General features: G+C 35.1%; 1 long non-coding RNA gene across 2 annotated transcripts in view; it reads right to left on the bottom strand.

Moving 5' to 3' along the window:
* LOC145664597 (uncharacterized) overlaps positions 1-18286 on the bottom strand; it is a 506108-nt gene that overhangs the window by 164220 nt on the left and 323602 nt on the right. Inside the window, exon 3 of one of the 2 annotated variants that reach the window (XR_014127473.1) lies at positions 10534-10646. The exons of the other annotated variant lie outside the window; for it this stretch is intronic. This is a non-coding gene — a long non-coding RNA (uncharacterized LOC145664597). The remainder of the gene's footprint in view (positions 1-10533; positions 10647-18286) is intronic. 2 annotated transcript variants of the gene reach the window in all.

The following is an 18286-nucleotide window of genomic DNA, read 5'->3' as shown; positions in this document are numbered from 1 at the left end:
TTAAAGCCTGACAATAGTTTTAAATCGGCAAATTGCTTACACAGTTTAACACCCGTTAGCTCAGATTGCGACATCTACTAGCGTGATGCACAGGCTGAGACGTTTGCAGTTTATTATTAGGACACAAATATATTTTTGGTAATAATCACACTTCACATTTTCTGTTTAGGCATTGCAAATTTGAGTATGCAATAGAGGTTGAAGTAGAAAAATATCTTATTTGTTGGTAACATATAAACAGTTTCCTTGTAATAGTATATGAATTTCTAAAATACAATCCGGAAACATTGATGATGTTTTCAATCAGGCATTAGTTGCACAACTCAGGCTGTATTTATGCAATAGAAATACTTTAAATATATAGTCTCTCTGATGCATGCGTAAGTACACAGGGATATACATGGGTTACTATACGCATTATGTATGCTTATGTATCGCGAGAGATGCTTCATATCCTCGCTTAGTTGTTTCTGTCTGTGAAAACATTTTACCTGTTTTGACGTAAATGTGCTGTGATGAAAATCAATAAACTGAGACCATTAGTATCAATTGACTCAGACTGTGCTCCAAATTAACGCAGGATGAAGTCCCCAACTGTACCGACGTATTTACCAATCACCCCATCGTTTGCTGTTATCCCTGTTCCCAATGTTCATTTAGGAAGCGTAATGCTTCTTTTTCTTATTTGGACAAGATAAGTAATTTCCTCTTGGAAGATTTATTTTACTCACTTTATTCTGTATTTAATTTGTTTCATTAATATGTATACGATTAGTGTGCAAAATTGCAGCCAGGTATATCAGCACGTGACACATTCAGTACAAACTTTTCTTTAGACGTTTTACAAATTTGTCAGTGCTTACATGCATATTTTAAAATTGATAGTAAAATACATTTTATTTCGGTGAAGTGTAGGTGTTTTGTTTTGGGGGGATGGGTATATTTGTCTTCATTCACACTTCCTAGAAATGAGTAATGATCTTTAAAATATTAATCTAGGATTCATCTTATGTAACTGGCTAGATGTTACTGAAAATTTTCAATAATGTTAACGAGAATTGAGTTTCAAATGAGGTATCTCTTGCTCTTGCTGACTACCACTACACTAAGGCATGTTTTAAAAACGAATTCCACAAAGAATAGTTACATTTATTATTTACTAGCAGAATATACCCATTCTTCGCATGGGTCAGTTAAAATATCTATGTAAACAAACTGAACAACGAAAAAAATATCGATCATTTTCTACTACTTTTACACATCCCGGCGCCCCCTAAGACCTCCAGGCTCGATTTTTTTTTAAAAAAAGGTATATCTGGCTCCCAGATGATGGGAGCTGTTTTGGAAGTCAACGCCTATGGAAGTGTCACCATTCATCTCAGCGACAGCGAAAACTATATATTTGACATTAATATCGGTCATTTTGGATTATTTTTACATTTCTCGATGAGGGGCTCCCGTCCTTTAGCTGATGGGGGCTAAATATCAAAGTAAACACGATCTTGGGTTTCACCATTGAGCTCAGCGACCCCGAAAACTATGGATTTGACACTAATCTCGGTCATTTAAGATTATTTTTACATGTCTCAGCACCTCCTTTCTCCAGTGACCCCAGGCCCGCACCCGAATGGGGTGAATGCGATCGGAGCTTCACCATTGATCTCAGTTACCTCGAGTCCGGGCGATCTCAGTATTTGACACTAATATCTGTCATTTTGAATTATTTTTACGTCACCGTAATCCCCCCGCAAGTGTCCCCCGGCTCGCATGCAATGGTAGCTGAATTTGCAAGTAATCGCTAATGAAAATGTCACCATTGATCTCAGCGACCGCGAAAACTATGGATTTGACACTAATATCGGTTATTTTGGGCTATTTTTACATGTCTCGGTATCACCCCCCGATGACTCCCGGCCAGCAGCCGAATGGAGTGAATGCGATCGAAGTTTCACCATTGATAGCGACTACGAAAACTATGAATTCGACACTAATATCGGTCATTTTCTACTACTTTTACATGTCCAAGTAAACGCCCCTGAGCCTCCCTAGTTCTAATTTTGAAAAAATCCCTTCGTCCCGGTTTGGGGCCCGAACCAAGGTACCTGTGACGAAAATTTGGTAACTCTTGGTCCACTCGTCTGGTTCCCAGGACGCACACAGGCAGGCAGACAAACACCAACAAACTCTTTATTTTATTTATATTAGATTTGTCATAGTACATCGTGACTATGTGTAAAAATATGTACTTAAAGTAAAGATGCAAAAATTTGCAGGCCTGTGGTGCCAAAGCTCAGAGTATATAGAAATTTCGTGAAAGACAATTGAAATCAGGGCCGTCGCGTGGGCGGGCGACCGGGGTAATCGCCCGGGCGCCGCGACAACGGGATGCCGAGACGACAAATCAACAAAAATCAATCAGATTATGTTGGTAAATGATTTTTTAAAAGGAAAATAATGTTAATTCAGATATTTTAACAATGATCAGGCAACGGCTAAGTAAAATTACTGATAATGTACAACATCGTCTAGGATTATTTCCTGGTACTCTATCCAGCCCTCTTTGAGAAGAGATTTTTTCTTGGAAATCTGACCGAGACCTGCTGGTACTTACTTCTTATCTGTATGAGTTTGGTACAAACTAAGGAAACTTCAGTAGAATTCAATAACATTTCTTTATTTCTATTCTGTCCAGGAAATACTTAAGTAATACCACAATAATTACAATACTACAATTATCTGCTTATTTTGACACCACTTCATAATAACCGGTTAGCATCACAAATACAAATTTGCACGTACTTTCCAATCAAAAACAGAATAAATGTCTTTTCAGTCCTTCAATTCTATACTAACCTCATACAACAACTTTGTTTATTAACTATCAGGGACGTAGCCATAGAGGGGACTCAAAGGTTCCTCCCTACTAAAATGGAAAAATATTCTTAATAACATTGAAATTTAGGCTATCTTAAATTGGTTTAAATTTAAAACAGTTTTTAAAAAATCGTTACAATGCCATTTTAAGGCTTAATTTTTACCAAAAAAAAATCGAGGGGTACTGCCGGACCTCGTGTACTTGGGGGTAGGTTATTCCCAGACTCCCTTTTCCGGTGTTTCCGAATCAAAATACTGGCTACATCCTTGTCAACCATTACAATGTCAACAACACAACTCTTCGTGTCCAACAAACATCTTTTTTTTTTTTTTTTTTTTTTTTAAATAATCATTTTCGATTCACTTTAAAAAGTTGACATAATACCAACTTCTTGTATCTTACATTCTATATTTAAATCTAAGAGTACAGAATAAACTCTGGTTGTTTTTCATAACACACTGGGGGTGGGGACACCTGAGAATTCTCGCCCCGAGCGTCTACAACCCACGTGACGGCCCTGGTTGAAATAATTGCCATACTAACATTTTTCAAGTTTGCGAATATGCGGGGATACTAATAGATTTGGTTGGATATTTTATTATATTTTAATCTCGTTTCCTAGCGTTTTAATCTCGTTTCCTCGATACCTAGCGAGATATCATTTCTCTTTTAATCTAATACCTATCAGGAAGGGAGGCAAAATAAGATTTTCCTTTCCTATATTTTATTTTCCCTTCCGATTTGAAAAATCCGGGGTAGGTGATTAGTTAATGCTTTTCAGAAACATTTTAGTATGCGTACTTTCTGCACATGTGGCAGGGGCGTCATTTAGGGGGAGGCAGGGAAGGGCATTTGCCCCTCTGAGATTGAGATTTATATAGATTTTATCAATAGAATAGTAGTAAGTCAGTGAAAAACGCGAAATTTTACTTATATCAAGGGGTCTTTCCCCCCCCCCCCCCAAGCCAAATCTGAAATGACGATACCGGCATGTGGTCCCAGATTCGTTCCTCATAGAGACAAGTGTACTCCGGATCCATGTACCTGTAAGTTCATGTCTCAGATAGTCTAGCTGTTATAAAGCGATGATATGATAAGTATTGGTTAAAAAAAGAATTTGTAGAAAATACTCCGCTAAAAGTCTAGATCGAAAGCTTTGAAAAGCCCTTTTACGTTCGTTTGATTTATGCAGATATTAGCAAACTTAATGCTTTCTTTACACGTTGTTCTCTCAAAAACTTCGAAATGAATGAGTCATTTAATTAATATTGTATTACTTGTTACTTTTGAATAAACATTTACTCAACTTGTTTTATTCATTTTGAAGTGAAGGGAGGAAACTCCCCAGAGAGTGTATAATTTAAATGGCGAATGTACATTGCAAAGAAACTGTTATTTTTTAAAATTTAGATCTTAATATAATCCTGTCATTTCGAACCGAGAAATTTCACACCAGCTGAAACGAAAGAAAATTATAAATATATCTATCTTTAGGTAAGGTTTCAATCCGACTTCCTTCTTCTGAATTTTAACTAAAGTTTTGTGAACACTAGCTATTTTTGTAACGACACTAGAAATATAAAGGAAATTGTAGCCATCTAATGTTAGTTGATGTGCCTTAAGTCCACCTGTTTTTAATATGTATTTCTAAAATTCAATAAGTTTATAGTCTAGCGGCGAAATCGAGTAATGAGAGGCTTAGGGGGTACAACATATTACCGAGTTACGACTGATATATTTTGATTTATGGGTCTCTAGAGAACATGAAACGGCTTGTTGGCATTCTTGAATTTCTAAAATTACGTCAGGAGCCGCCATTTTGTAAAGCGATGGCAGTTATCAGAAATACACTACTTTATCTGTAAATAGATATTAAAGAAGCTCAATAGATATGAAGAGAAGCTCAATATATGCATGTTTAATATATGTTTGTATGATATGATGTATAAGTTAGGAGAAATTATTTGAAATGTGATACTAGGATACATAAAAATACATTTTCAATATGACGACCAAGAATTTTTAAAACGTCCGTCGTATTTTTATTTATTAACAAGGGCGCCGACTTCTCTGTAACTTTGTGTGTGTGGGGGGGGCATTCATAAAAAATACGTATAGCAATACATATAACAATAAAAAGTACATATAAAAATACATATTTATAAAAATACAGGTGGCTCACATGAGCTTTGGAGGGGCGGTCCCCCAGGATCGGCGTCCTTGCTTATTAACCTAGCCAAGTTTAATATCAAACAATATGTTTAAAGGGATGCAAAATTCAACGAAGATGTTTAAAATGAAGCAAAAAGCATGTGAAACAAGATATTAAGGGTGTCAAAACCAAAGTGTTGGTCATTGATTCTTTCTTGGAAACGGAAGTGAATAAACGTAAAATAAATAACAATTAATTATATATGATATGAAATAAAACCGGGGTTAATGAGACAAGAACATGAAAAAATGAAACTCAAAACAAGAATAGTTTCATTTGGTTAAGGACTATGAAAAATTATATATCAGAATCTGCATCAACATCATCATAGTCAAGTATGTTACTTGAGTACAGATTTTTACAGTCCGTGGTACAACTACATGCTACATTAATACAAGTTTTTTTTTTTTTTTTTTTTTGTAGCAAATCATTTGCATTTCACTGTAGCACATTTGTTACACTTGCATGTCAAGTGTTAAAAGGAAATTTGACGGCAGGAGAACTTTCGTTTCAATTCACTGTCTTGCAGTTTCCCTCCACTGGTGGTCACCAATGGTAGTTGTTGCTGGGCAGCATTAGATGTTAGCCAGACAAATGCTTGGTAGTGAAGTCGCTGGATGTGATAGTGTAGATCATCAGTAGTTGGTGGAAGAGCCTCAAGATCTTTACTTCTTTTCCTAAAAACATGGCTTCTGACTTCATTTATGTTCACGAGCAGTGGTGATGGAAGATATAGGTGACAGACAAACTCCTTCGCTTTTCTCAGTGTCTTCGGTCAGTTCACCTTTTCACAAACCGTCAAGGAGAAACGACCAGTTCATGAAAACATGCAATGCACTCTTTTTCCCAATACCATAGAAATGACTAACAGTATCACAGTCTGTAATACTATGAAAGGCTGCGATATTATGTCTCAATTAATTAGGCAATACAATTTTATGGATAGCAAAAAACTTGTTGACTTGTTGTTCCGGCTTTAAACGATATTTCTTTAGGTAGTTGATCTGCATACTGCAGATAGAGCACAAGAATATCTGTGTCGTTGGCAACAAGTAGACGTTTGAGACCTCTTTGGCACGCAACAACTCCATGAACAATTAATCTGGTGTCACCTTCTTCGTGGTTCGACTTTTGCATCGATACATCTCTCTGTGTTGAACATTGAACCTCTTTTGCTTCAGTAAACCCACCCGACCCGATACTATTATTTTGTACCCTTCCATTTGTTTGTCTTTTGTAACCAAATGTTCAGATAATACCTCTGCCAAATTAACTTTGTTTTCTATCATACTTATGAACTAGTTCCAATTCTTTACCATTGGTACGTCATCATTAAGGGAAAAAATTCGCCTAACTGAAGAATCTATTGTTCCTTCTTTTTTCTTTCGAGTGGTCGACTTGATGAAGGTATCATAATATTGATCAAATACATCTACTCTAGAAGAATTGGTGCTTAATTTCAGAAAAAAGCTTTCTCTGAGTATCTGTCTGCATACTCCCTAAATGAAGAGCACCCTGAAATTCTTCCCAAGGTCTGCACAAGTTGTTGTCCATCTATGATAGTGCTTGTTAACTCATCACTAGATGATGGAGATGACGTCACTGCCCTAGCTGCCAAAATGTGAATGAGTTAGGACTTGCTACATGTCGTACGAAGCTCACCCTTCGAATCAGCAATGGGCACTGGAACAGAAGTGAGCTCGTGTTCGAGAATAGATTGCAGATTTATTTCTCGACCTGATTCTGTAGCAACCAGCAATCTACGAAAAATGTGTACATTTTTTGACTAATTTGACTTTTCCTTCTTTAGCCTGTTGAACTCTATCACTAATATTCTCCATTGTCAACGTCTTGATGTGTTTCAAAGACTCATGAAACTTCTGAGGTGTAAACTAAATAGGTGAAACTTCAGCTAAGTAGATAATTCCCTAATGGACATAATTATGATGGTTGTAGGCAGCAAACCAATGAAGCAGTTTCATAAATGATGAGATTTGAAATTCACAGTTTTCTTCTCTTTCTGCTCTAATAAAGTGGAGTAAAATATATCCACGATATTTATATACTATCGCCAGAAGTTTGAAGTTGTGCAATTTTGAGCGTCAAACTCTTTTAGCATTAATTGCACATTCATGTCTTCTAACAAGTTCGTAAGCTGCTACACAAAATAACCTATCTTCTTCTTACAACCTTTTATATCTATGGACTCCTATGATTCATTTTCATATGAACTCATATTGTTCTTCATATGAGAGCAAATATTATCAACTGCTTATTCTATTTCATCTAATGGTATTTGTATTCCTTCATTGGTTGCCCATTCCCTAACATGTGCCCATAAAGTTTTTTGCAATGCTTCATATGTTAATTTGTGAGCACAGATAGAACGATTGTATGATTTTTCAGCTAAGCTATTTGTAGCTGCCTTTGATCCAAACATGCCACTTCAGTAAGACCTGAACCTGGCATGCGCTCTCCAATAACACGCATGAAGTTCAGAGCTATGTGAAATCCCCCAAGTTTGATAACTTACTTTGTAATCTCTTAATATTAGTTTTGTTGGTTATGTCAGAATAGCAGCGACGGTGGTAAATATATATATATATATATATATATATATATATATATATATATATATATATATATATATATATATATATATATATATATATATATATATCAGTATTATTCCACTCTGCATCTAAGTCAATTTCTTCAAGTCTATCCAAAATGTCTACATTTTTCTGGTCGTGGTACTTGATACGATTCTTTACAGCTTTTATCAGTTTCAAGACACTCTGTTCCCCAGGCTTGCTAAGCCCATCATATATTTCACTTTGGCAAATGACGCACCTCCTCCAGTTCAGAGATGTATGAGCTCATTTATTAGAATATAAAACAATAGCTGGTTTCGTCTTCAATTAAGAATATTGAAAGAGCTTTAATAATGTATTTAAAAAATAATTATATAATCGTAAAGGACAATTTATGGACTAACTAGTAATTGTAAATTCGGTATCTGCTGTCATTTGAGTCATATCATTAATATTTCACTGCTGTTATGCATACAATTGTCATACAGTGCTATACAAGCGATTTCAGGTGACAAGCGATTTGAAATTGAGTCAGTAGAGTAACATGTGAGGGTTTCAACTGAGTGCATAATTTTAAATTGGTGAACAAATATCCATGATCTTGTTTCACATGCTTTTTGCTTTAATTTAAAGGTATTCATTGAATTTTGCATCCCTTTAAACATATTGTTTGATATCAACTTGGCTAGATTAATGAGTAAAAATACGACAGCCATTTTTAAATTCTTAGCCGCCATATTGAAAATGTATTTTATGCGTCCTAGTATCACATTTCAAATAATTTGTCCTAACTTATACAACCTCATATCATACGAACATATACTAAAAATGGATATATTTACAGATAAAGTTGTGTGTTTCTGGCAACTACTATCATTTTACAAAATGGCGGCTCCTAACGTAATTTTAGAAATTCGAGAAGGCCAACAAGCCATTTCATGTTCCCTAGGGACCTATAAATCAAAATATATCAGTTGTAACTTGGTAACATGTTGTACCCCCTAACTCAATTTCTAGGCCCTTTTTCAGAAAACGTCGCCAGACTATTATATATCCTGCCGGCATTATATTGCACTTGATAATGAAAGCAAACATGCAACCAAGTCAAATCAATTACTGCACATGAACCTCTTATGAAATTATGAGCATTGTTAATCCTAAGGTGATTTCAGGTTAGCTCTGTAACGAATTGACACTAACAGCATTATTAATTTTTTTTATCAATATTTTGAAAGCTATTTCATTAAACAAAAATTATTTTGTCAATCGGAATAAATTTTGGTGATCTAAAAACGTCATTACTTGGGGCAGGTTCTCATGTACCACCTATAGGAAAGAGAAAAAATGAAGAATTACATAAAAACAAATATTTATTTTCGTAAACTGTAAATGAGATAAAATCTTTAAGTTTTACGTCCCACAATTATGCCGGTTGGGCTAAAGAAGACGGTGATGATGAAAAATGAATGTAATGGTGGGATGAAGAAAGTGGGAGGAAATGGGAGAACCCCGAGGAAACCCACGCACACGGTGTTTGTCTACCACAAAGTTAACTTGGCGCGAGCTGGGATTGATCCAGGGACACCATGTATCAGAGGTGAACACTCTACCACTGAGCCGCCGCGGCCCCTTTTCGTAAACTGTATCATTATGAGAAATCAGATTATAGTTCAGAATATTATTTTGGTATAACGACAGGTCATCAATACAATGTTGAACTTATATTTCTCACATTTTAATAACCTTGAATTTTTAGAAATTTCATCCCAAAGCGGACAGAAAGGAGCAGAGTGGGATAATTTCACTAATATTGCATGTTTCATTCAAACTTTATCTGTACTTAAAGACGTGAAATTTGGTATGTGAGTCTTCTTCTTATCCCGGAGATGAATATGTAGTTCACTTGCACGAATTCAATACAGTTGACAGAAGAATGGGATACAGAAGAGTTAAATTTTATTTTTACCACGTGTGTCTTTTGAATCACTGAACGTACATGCTCAATATTTGGTATATAGTCCTTTCTTGCTACACAGAAAGCTAATATGTCTTTATCTTGGATGTATTCAACATGGTAGATGCTGAGGGTAAGGAAGCAGAGGGAAACTGAAACATTTTAATATTATTGCGTACTCCTTTTCAACTGCTGCAAGAACAGGGTAGAAATTTCACATATGAGCTTATTGCTACACAAAATTCTAAATGTCTTCTATAGCACGGATTTAATATAGCTTACACATAGAGAACATTCCTAACATGATAAGAAGTATCAGTAACTCAAGCATATAAAAGTACAATGTAAGTGGTCCATGCCATCTTTATTAGATTGACTATAGTGAAAGTGAGTGGAATAAAGTAGTGTTTACATAGTTTCATAGCATGAAATTTTATTAATTAGTTTTGTGCTTAAAAAAACCATCGAAGATGATACAGTAGATACAATAATTGAATTCCTTATTAAGGATTAAACATCACTAACAATTTAAAGTCAAGTCTTTGAGCTAACTAAAGTCAGACAACGAAATTACCTCCGCTTAGTTCAATATTATCCTAGAATTCTGATGATTGCCTTATATGGTTTAGGCAAAGTCACTTGCGTGTTAAAGTTCATATGGTGACATGAAGCTCTAATGGCATGCTAGAAGCATAGAAATAAATGAGAATCAACTTTTCTACTTTGCATTTTCTTAAAATTATTTAAAAGCCACTGAGGCCACTTCCTAGAACAAGTGAAAGGCTAATATTTATTGTATTTAGGAACAAAATTGTCGATCCTGATCATTGTTTTAACTTGTTTTGTTGCATGTAAGTAGGCTGTCCTATTTGCGAATTCATATACTCATGATACATACACACTGTTCGTTCTGCAATGACTTCAACGACAACAACATCTGGATGAACTTGCGATCATACACTTCATTTAATGAGTATCCTTTCCTTATTGAACCAAACAGGTAATGTTGTCCTACAAAAGCAAAATAGAAAGTGAAATTAGCTATATTCTGTTTCTGCAAGTTATTAAGTATTAAATTTTAATATCATAATTTACTTATGTTAGAACATTTTTTATAGTTTCTAGCATTTTATCAGTTGGCACATCATAATCACACTATTTGTTTAGTGTTAACAGTTAATTTTGGTAAAATCAAAAATTAATGCTTTAAGCGCCAATGGCCAAAATCAGAATTTTCCTCTTGGAACCAACTACATATTTCCTGTTTTACCTTATTTGGTCGTGTGCATAAATTGTATGCACAAAAAGGTTTTACCTGTGGGCCATGTTCATAAATTTTCTACATGATTCAGTGGCCCCTGGGAACAGCATATAGCGATAGGCCGGTAATTACTCAAAAGCTGGTACCACTGCAAGCAATCAAAGAAGCAAAATCGTAGTGTGTTTCAGTTAACATTACGCTGTTGTGAGAAACACCTGCTCCGTGTAATAATTCTTTTTCATCTCAATATGGCAAATGAGGACGCAATAAGAGATATTTTGCAAGGAATGGAAAGTGATATGAGTGACTTCAGCGAAGATTTTTAAGTAACATTACTAATTCTGATGATCCTCCTTTCTCATCACCCAAGACTGTCAGTGATTCTTCTAGCGGTGATGAATACGAAGAAACCCTTAAGCCATGCAGGAAAAGAAGACGTAGGTCAGAGAATGGTGAATCGATATTTAGTGGCCATCAGTTGAGTGATTTCAAAACAGACCCAAAAGAGGCCGAATCTGGGACTAGTTCCACAATTGTGTGGTATCCAGTGTCTGGAAACTTGAACGAGTTCGAATGTGATTTCGATGGTAGTGTGACGGGCGAGGTTATTGATGTTTTGCAAGGTACGAAAGACATGCTAAAGTGCTATGAGTTATTTGTTGATGACTCAGTATTGGACTTAATTGTAACTGAAACGAACATATGCGCAAATCAATGTATTATTTCTCACATTGAAAACGAAACGACATGTTTCATGTCTCTGATAACGAATCAGCGGAAAACAGAACTAACCGAATGCATAAGATCAATCCCTTTATTGACATGCTGAATGAAAAATTCAAGACTGTGTACATACTTGAACAAAATGTCTGTATTGATGAGACAATGGTACCGTTTCGAGGAAGATTTAGTTTCAAGTAGTACATACCAGGTAAGAGACACAAATACGGACTGAAATTATTCAAGCTTTGTGTCAAGGGTGGATACACTTGGTACGTAAAACTCTATGGAGGAAAGGCGGCCAAATCAACAAACCAAGCTGTGTCAACGAAAATAGTGGTGGAAATGATGAGTCCATTATTGAATGCCAGTAGAACGTTGTTCTCATATAATTTTTATACGAGTGTTGCTTTGGCTCACGAACTCAAAGCAATCAAACACATTTAATAGGAACTTTGAGGAAAAAACGGACAGGTAATCCAAAACCTGTAGTTTCAGCGAAACCCCCAAAAAGGTGAAATAGTCGTCCTGCAAAGCAATACCAATGTGATCGTTGGGAAGTGGAAGGATAAGCGTGATGTTTTGTTTTTTCCCACCAAACATGTACCAAACATGACAGAAGTTACATACAAGCACAACAAAAACACAACAAAAAAACCTTCCACGATTTTGGAATTCTATGTAGCAAAATCGTATGCTGATGTATCCGACCAAATGACTTCTTATGCAACAACAACACGCAAGGGAGTGAAATGGTACAGAAAAGTGGCAATAGAACTACTTACTAACACGGCTGTAGTAAATGCGCACGCAAATTTCAAAAAGGTGACGAGCGAAACTTACCAAATTACTGACTTTCGTGAAAAGCTTTCCCTTGCTTTCCCTTGCTTTGAAAGAAGACACAGTTCATTCCGATGGATAACCTTCTCCAAGAAAACACATTCTCCCAACAACAGATAAGAAAAGGCGTCGTTGACAGAATGCTATACCAAGCTGTCTCAGCGCTTTGGAAAAGCACATGCAACGAAACACTCTAAGCAAGTTTTAACAGTGCCCTGGATGTTCAGAGGACAAAGCGATTTGTCAAGATTGTTTTTTTTTTTTAAAAAAAACACATTGTAAGTTTGAAAAATTGAAAAAAAAAAATGGTGATATTCCTTACTAACTCTTGAGATAAACTGTGACTTTTATATTTTCTTATGAGAAAACCATTGCTATCTGTTGGTTTATAAAAACTAAGAATGAACATTTAGAAAAAAAAAATTAGAAAAAATGTACTTGTTTGAATTGTTATTTCCAAACAATTTGTAATTTCGAGGAGTATATGAGCTAATTTAGCCGAACTTTTGAAATAAACATCGTAAATTTCAATAACATGAAAATTTACTTCGCAATTTTATCCCAGGGACCATGTGTATATAATTTATTTACACTCGTATTTTTGCAAAAAAAATAAAAATAAAAATAAATAAATAAATAAATAAATAAATAAATAAATAAATAAAAATAAATAAATAAAATAGAATATAATCAAATGTATAGAACAACAACAAAATTAATAATTTTTAACAAACAATTAAAAAAAAAACTGCCCCGAAACAATAAATAAATAAATAAATAAATAAATTTGCCTTGGCCTCCAGGAGAAAACCAAAGTGTGCATAAGATATATGCAATGGCCCCCAGGAACAGACCAAGTGTGCATAAAATATGTGCACATGGCGCTTAAAGTGTTAAGGTACGGTACTTTACTTTTATGAAGCAATAAATTTGAAGTATGCAATAGAGTTGATATAGAAGTAAATGACTATATCAATCAAAGATAGACGGAAACCAGTTGATGCCTTCTGTATAACCAGCGGTATAGGATTTAGGAAATTTATTAGGATTATCAAACTGGTAAGAGGAACATCAACCTTTGAGATATCTCTCCAGTGGTCTGTCATGTACAGTCGTCTACAGTAGAATCATGCAAATAATATACTTCCTTCAGTTTGAAGCAGATAGTTGCGCCGACTCTGCATTTCACTATGTTTTGAATAGTCTACAAGAATATTTTAAGTAACTTTTGCTTGGAAGATACAATTAAATTGGCTTTTAGCTCGTCGTAGAGTTTTTCCGTCGTGGCTTTCGCCGTAATGGTTTTCCGCTCCTGGCTATTCCCCTAAAGACAAAGTCTGAAGGTAAAGAAATCCTTGGGCCTTGGGTCTATCTGAATCGGAATAAAAACAACAAAACCAAACAAGATGATAAGTTATTTGAATTACTTTTTCCTAACCTTCAACTGAATCAAAGCTATACTCCATAGCCGGGAAAATAGTACATCTGTTATCAACGCGTGACTTATTATTGTAAATGAGAAGTTCATACACCAAATATTATGTCTCTGATCTTAAGAGATTGAAGAGGTTATTATTAGGAGGCTATTATTTCAAATACCTGGGACGTATTTTGACGAGAGATGCTTACTGCGACAAGAGGTCAGGCCAAGAATTTTCATAGCAAAAGAGGCATTCAACAAGGAAAGACAGCTCCTAACTAGCGGGTTTAGCATTTGAAATGGGATTGTATGTCTCGGAGACTTGGTATTACTGTAGTTAGAGAAGAAATATTTAAAGAGCTTCGAAATGTGATGTCGGAGGAAGATGGAGAGATTAAAATGTACGGAGAGAGTAACAAACGAAGATTTTTAAAACGAGTAGGAGAGAAGAGGATACTCGCATTCTTCGTAGGAAGGGCAGCTGGATTGGACACACATTGCGAAAAAAATGTCTTCTTTATGCCGTCATACAGAGAAAGATGAAAGTAAAACAAGAAGTGGAAAGAAGAACACTTATCGATGATGTGAAAAAATAGAAGAAAATATTGAGAAATAGAAAAGGAAGCTAAAGATGGAGAAACGAGGAAGAAACATTTTCAAATCCTAACTTAATACTTTTGTAATAATGATTGTTTTCTCAAAGCTGACTCAAGAAATTTTCTTCACATTTTATAAATAAATGACCCATAATAAAGCGTACAACGTGGTATAAATCATTTTCAATTTAAAAATTTCATAAGGGGTAGTCTGGGGTAAGTTTTTTTCGGACGATTTTCTCTGAAATGATTGAAGTAATTTTGTTTATATTTCAAAAATAAATGTTCCATTAACAAACTTACAATATGATATATATCATTTTTCACTTTAAGAAAAGATCACAAGTGGTAGTTTGATCCTAGGGTGATTTTTCTTCTATAAAAAGTTTCCAGAAAAAGTTTATTATAATTTAGTCTACATTTCATAAACAAATGTTTCCGTAATAATTTTAACATGATATGATTGATTTAAAAAGTGAGAGCGAGAAACTTTAGTGTGATGTTCCGAACTCTTTATTGGTAATTGTTGCAAAAATTCCACTTGTCGTAAACTAGAAAATTGTCCTAATCGAGATTTGTTCCATTGTTTATTATTCCTTGTTGGAAGAGACCTTAATAAGGTTAATAATACTCTTCAAATTTAAGGGGGCACAGTGGCACAGTGACAGCGCTTACCTGTGGTGCTTGGGGTCCCTGGTTCGATGCTCTAACCTGCCAATTTACATACCTATATGTTTTGCAAATCAGTATGTAAATTCTCATGTAACTATCACATTTGAGTAGTATATATAACGCAGCCACACACACACACACACACACACACACACATACACACACACACACACAAACCAAAAGTTCTGTGTAGCGGACCCAGGGTGTCGATTTGAAGTATTTTGTTACACAGAATCCAAATTTCGAAACATTAGGACGGTTGACTGCGTCAATTTCGTTTTATGGGCGAGAAACGTGTGACCTCCCTATCCAAAATCGCTCAAATTTTTAGCCCATAAAAAATGACATGGTCAATCGTCCTGGAGTTTCGAAAGTTGGATTCTGTGTAACAAAATACATCGAATCTATATACTGCGGTCCGGTGCAATCCAAAATCACTCAAGGTTTGTGCCCATAACGAAAAAATCGACACGGTCGATCGTCCTGGGGTTTCGAAATTAAGATTCTGTGTAACAAAATACATCGAATCTGTACCCTGAGGTCCAGTGCACAGAACTTTTGTTATTTGTGTGTGTGTGGCTGTGGATTAGAATTTTTAATTTAAATGTAAAGGATCTTATAACTCAACTACGTGCCCTATAAGAACAATTGATTAATACTTTATTAATAATATTTAAAAATCATCGTCTATCCTATCAAGAAAATATCTTCAGAAATTTTAAAAAATCTTCTCTGGAAACAGAGATCTCTGACTAGGAAGAGGAAAATGACATAATTCAATGACCTAGTCAGAGTAAGAAATTACCAGCTTAGACTTGCTATTAAGAGCTAAGAATGGCAATTTTGTGAAGATATCTGAGATATATAAAGACTAAAAATGAAACAGAGGTTATTATTAAGGTATAGAAACCTGTAATAAAGGTGACAGTAAGCCTGGAAATGAACTATTGTTAAAAATACGCACCTCTGTTAGGGGTACAGCGAAATAATAGTGCTAAATTCCTTTCTCTAGTAGGATTTTTGCACATTTTAAAGGGTTAGCGTCAGTTAAGGAGTGGACTAGGAAATCTCTACTAACTTTCAGACAAAGGTACCAGATGTAGTACTTGAAACTATTACTAATAGTTATACTTGATTGTAATACTCATTCTCCTCGAAAAGTGCCATGAAAATTATATTTTGTCGCTTTACTTATCCTTCCTTTTAACTGTTTTATTATTAAAGAATCACAAAGATAATTCTAGTGGTGGGTGGAGCTTGCCAACCTATCTATGAGGGCAGCCGCCAAGGAAATTTGCTGTTTTAAATATTGGAGAAAGACAACTCTATATTAAATTGAAATGTATAAGAAAATGAGTATATCTAATTGTATACAAGTATTTTGTATATGTAACTTAGTTTTGTGTATCAACAATTTGTAAAAATATGCGATATAATTGGAAGTTCAAAAACGAACCGCGTTTACATTGTTTACATAACTCATTCACATTTTCACCACTAGAGGGGCGCCATGCATGGACGCCTCGCACTCACATAGCGAAGAAGAAAACTACCTATTATACCTATTTTAACGACCAAAACAGAAAGTGAAAAAGGTGTATAAGGTATCAAATTAAACCCAAAATATTATAATTTGTTGTTAAGCCGTTGGAATTAAGTGACATTTCATTGTTAGTGAGATATTATAAAGAAAAGTCATGGTAGTTGTGGGTAAAAAGTACAGCTCACAGAAGAAAACCATTATTTTGCAGTTACAAAGAGAGGGCTTTGATTCCTTTGAAAAACGATGATACAGGAAGCGAGCTTCCCTTTTCCAAGGTACTCACAAGGAACGGACATGAACGTGTCATCCGGACATTCGAATCGAACCTAGTCCATTCGATAAACATAACAAAAGTATGTTCATGCACAAAAAAATTAGGTGCCATGGACAACGGAGTAAGTCCCTGGGGCCATTTAACCCTGTTAGTATGAAGAAAATCGTAGACTCGCAGTGAAATAACTATTACATAAACACTGGAGTCATGGTTTATAGTTCATTCTCTTCAGCATGAAACAAACTTTCCAGAGATGCTTTGTATTGAAACTAATAACGTACTTGAACAGGGAAAATTGGAAGGATGTCAGGAAAATTCCCTCCAGTTGCCCCGGGTAAAAACACACAATCCAAATGTATCTCGAAAAATACTATAGGGGATAAGAAATGTGTGTACCAAGTTTTGTTTTGATAGACGGAATAAGTATGAGGGGAAAGATTGCATACCAATACGCTTTGTACATACAAAACTGAACCTATGACTTGACGTATAAAGAGAACATAATATAAAAATATAAACGCAGTACTATTTATCCTGATATTTAGAATTATACCCAGTGTGCGAATTAGATAATCTATATTGGGGGGATAAAATTAGGTCAACAAGGCACCGACAATAACTATGCACGTAGATATTGTCATACATACACCCACACCACCAAACCTTCCTTTCTGAATGTTTAAATGTTGTACTCACTATTGTCCCCGTACCTCTCTAAGGTGTATTTAGTTGTTAATTCGGCCCGAGCAATAGCCATGATCACAAGCATTTGTTAATTGTTCCACTCATATTGAAATCTTCCACTTTGCGTTATTACATACAGGTTGAAAAAAAAAAACTTCAGTCTAATGAAAACCACTAAAATTATCAGTTAAACCTGACATACATTTTAAAAAAGAAAATCTAGATATTGACCTATCAAACAAGAAATGGATTGTTGCTGGTTCCGATTTCTGACATCAAGGTCAAATCAAAGGCCAAATATTTAAAATCTTTCAATTCAAATTTCGAGCTTTTGCTTCTACTCCCCGCTAAAGCTACGCTCTTCACGACTTTTTTTTTTTTTCTCGAAATATCGATTCCGTGATAGGGCTCAGGAAGTCAACACTTACTTTACTGCTAGGTTGCAGATGAGTTGATTCACTATGGGCTACGTTATTCAAATAAAGTAAAACATTACATTGAAGTTTTTCTGACATTATTAGCGTGGACAGCAAACTGTACAGCGGAAAGAAAGATGGAAAAATGAAGGGTTAACTTTAAAAAAAACACTCCAGTTGAAATGCTTATACAGACACGGAGAACCAGTCGTATTAACAAATGCT

The sequence above is a fragment of the Thermobia domestica genome, chromosome 11 (assembly GCF_964235325.1).
Source record: "Thermobia domestica chromosome 11, izTheDome1.hap1.1, whole genome shotgun sequence".
In the NCBI taxonomy this organism is placed as follows: domain Eukaryota; kingdom Metazoa; phylum Arthropoda; class Insecta; order Zygentoma; family Lepismatidae; genus Thermobia; species Thermobia domestica.
The sequence above is the reverse complement of the archived record's forward strand: the minus strand, read 5'-3'. Positions and strand labels throughout refer to the sequence as shown.